Source organism: Microtus ochrogaster, linkage group LG5 (genome assembly GCF_000317375.1).
Source record: "Microtus ochrogaster isolate Prairie Vole_2 linkage group LG5, MicOch1.0, whole genome shotgun sequence".
In the NCBI taxonomy this organism is placed as follows: Eukaryota; Metazoa; Chordata; class Mammalia; order Rodentia; family Cricetidae; genus Microtus; species Microtus ochrogaster.
Window position 1 is genome coordinate 53,090,761 of NC_022031.1, and position 2,995 is coordinate 53,093,755.

Here is a 2,995-nt window from a genome sequence, read left to right on the forward strand (position 1 = left end):
GCTCACACTGTGGCTCAGTAAGCACAAACACTGTAGAGAAATGTTCACTGGTAAAGCAGATACGAGGCTCATGAGTACAAGATTTTATGACTACATGTGGTGACAGAATAAACCAAATATTTTGAAAACAGCTCTATAACCTTTCGAATTTACATATTTTAACAATTTTTTCCATGAAGTTGCCATTCAGCTTTGTGTATATTGATCGATTTTTAAGACCACTAGTATTCAAGACCAATGATTTCATTTTGACACAAAAACTTAAAATGGAAAAAGCAGGGGTGTTAAAATAACATAGCTCAGAGAATTCTAATACATTAATAAAGACTGTTTTTTAAATAAGTGTAATACATTAATAAAAGGAAGTATAATACATTAATAAAAACTATTATTTTTTAGAACAATTCTGGTTTCAAGTTACAAGTCCTTTTCTTCATGTCCTTTTCATCTGTTTCTTGGTTCAGCTAATGACTTATTTTCAACCTATTTCTGAGTTAATAACTTATGTTGTTTTTTTCAATACTGCATCTATTAATTTATATATAACAAAGGCAATTTTGCCTGGAGGAATTTCATTATGCTTATAAAGTTTTTGTCACCAAGCAAATGAGAAATGATAAACTCTATCCAAGGCCTGAAACAAAATCAGATACCTACATTTAAAAATGAAAATCCAAGGTATAAACCTGCTGCAGTGTAAAATTACTACCTGCTAGCAAAATTTACATCAACCAGAAATGGATAGGAGAAATGTTATCTTTATCTCAGGAGTCAACATACCTGCTCATGTCCTAATATTGCTTTTTAAAGTGGAGATGTTACCTTATTCTAAGAAACTATGGATGAAGTGCCCTTAAGCATGATGTGAAATATGTAATTGCTTTCCAAAATTTCTATTGTGTCCTGAGAAGATGATGTGAACACTGGTATTGCCGTGAATGGAAGCCAATATAACATCTCTCCAGTATCATTTTTTGTCAATATATGCAGCCTTATCAAACACTATAAATCCGAATGCTATGTCAGCTAGCCATATCACTTTTAGAAAATCAATTACTCAGACATTTGGAAAAATAATAAACTTCAAATTCATACAAGTGATAATTGGGGAAAGAGTTAGATCAGGAAGAAAGAAGAATTCACATATAAACAAATATCCAACTCTTTCCCAAGCAGTACCATTAGGACTTCTGTAACTTATATTATCTCTATAGCTATCACAAGATAGTGTCAAATTTTATTCTGGTCAAGAAAGACTGTATTTTTGAAGGAGTGGCATATTTCTACAAAACGCATAAACTGATGGATTAAAGCTTGTTTCATGGGCAAGGTGACCAGTTAAATCCAAAGACTTCAGGCAAAAAGAAAATACCACATTCTTATCCCACATCAAGATTATTTAAATGACTGTGTCATAAACAAGTAGTATTATCTGTAATCTTTACAACAATCAAAAAGAAGATCCTCAAGAAAATAATTAAAATGCCCTGATTGAAAACTTCTACTCAAAAAATACCAAATATATGCAATCATTTCCAAATATAATGGAAATGATTTATGAAGCTAGTCCAATAACAAATTGCATGAAGATAATAGAAAAATATGCTTATTGATAAATCAGAAATCATTTACAACTAATTGGTAAATAGAATTCATCTTAACACAGTTTCCATCAAAATTCCAACAGAATTCTTTCCAGAACCTAAAATAATAATGATATTCAACATTATATGGATAAGCAAACAACCCAGAAGCTAAAACAATCCTCTACAATAAGGAACTTCAAGAAGTACCTCCATCCAGATTTCAAACTCTACTATAGAGCTGTACTATTAACAAATAAACAAATAAGCAAGAGCAACATAAAACCATCAAACAGTATTGGCATAAAGACAGGTGGATCAATAGAATTGAATACAAGACCCCCTCTATGTAAATCTACACCTGACATTTGACAAAGAATCCAAAATTGGACAATGAAAAAAAGAGCATGTTCAACAAATGTGTTGACATAACTGGATGTCTCTATGTTGAAGAATGTTGGAGGAGGGCTGAACATTCCCAGCTGCTCAGCCTCAAAATAACCACACAGACACTGTATTAATTAAATCACTTCTTGACTCATTAGCTCTAACTTCTTATTGGCTAATTCCCACATATTAATTTAACCCATTTCTATTAATCTGTGTATCGCCACATAGCTCTGGCCTACCGGCTAAAGTTCCAGTGTCTGTCTCTGGAGGGGCTACGTGGCATTTTTCTCACTTTTGCTCCTTCACAGTCTTGGTGACAAGCAAGAGAAAGTTGCAGCATGGATTCTTGTGCTAGTGATGCTTCGACCTTCTCATCGAGATAGTTTTCACAGACTAAAGAAACATACTAGTTTTATAAAACCGTGTAAGTAACTTAAACCACTGAAAAGCGGAGCTATAGTTCAAGATCATGACTGATGTTATAATAAGATATCTACTTTCTAATAGTAAAAAATGAACAGGATGGTGCTCACTTCGGCAGCACATATACTAAAATTGGAATGATATGGGGAAGATTAGTGTGACCCTTGAGCAAGGATGACACGCAAATTAGTGAAGCGTTCCATATTTAAAAAAAAAATGAACAGGATGTAGATCCAGATTTGGGGGGAGGGATTTTCTTTATGTTTCTGACTATGAAAGGATGCACTAAATCTTATTTTGAAATGAAATTATGTAATTTTAAGAAAGCACCTTTTACATTTATGAAGATTTTTCTGAGATGAGTAGTAGCAAATATAACTTAAATCAAAGAAACATATCCCTTCTATAGAAGTTACATAAACTATGTAAGACATAAAGCAGAGCTCGCTTGGGAAGATACTTCACAACCACTTATGACTAAAAATATAAATTCAACTCAATTCTAAAAAGTTAATTTTTCCTCATGTTTACTACCAATAAATAGGTATTTAAGTCAGAACCCTTTGCCAGTGTTGGCTTTAATAGACATGATTTGCAGC

At 32.7% G+C, this 2,995-nt stretch overlaps 1 non-coding gene across 1 annotated transcript; it reads left to right on the forward strand.

Moving 5' to 3' along the window:
* The first annotated feature begins 2,498 nt into the window (after positions 1-2,498).
* Positions 2,499-2,605, forward strand: LOC113457775. Its single transcript, XR_003378272.1, has one exon. It is a non-coding gene; the product is annotated as a U6 spliceosomal RNA (small nuclear RNA).
* Positions 2,606-2,995: the final 390 nt, after the last annotated feature.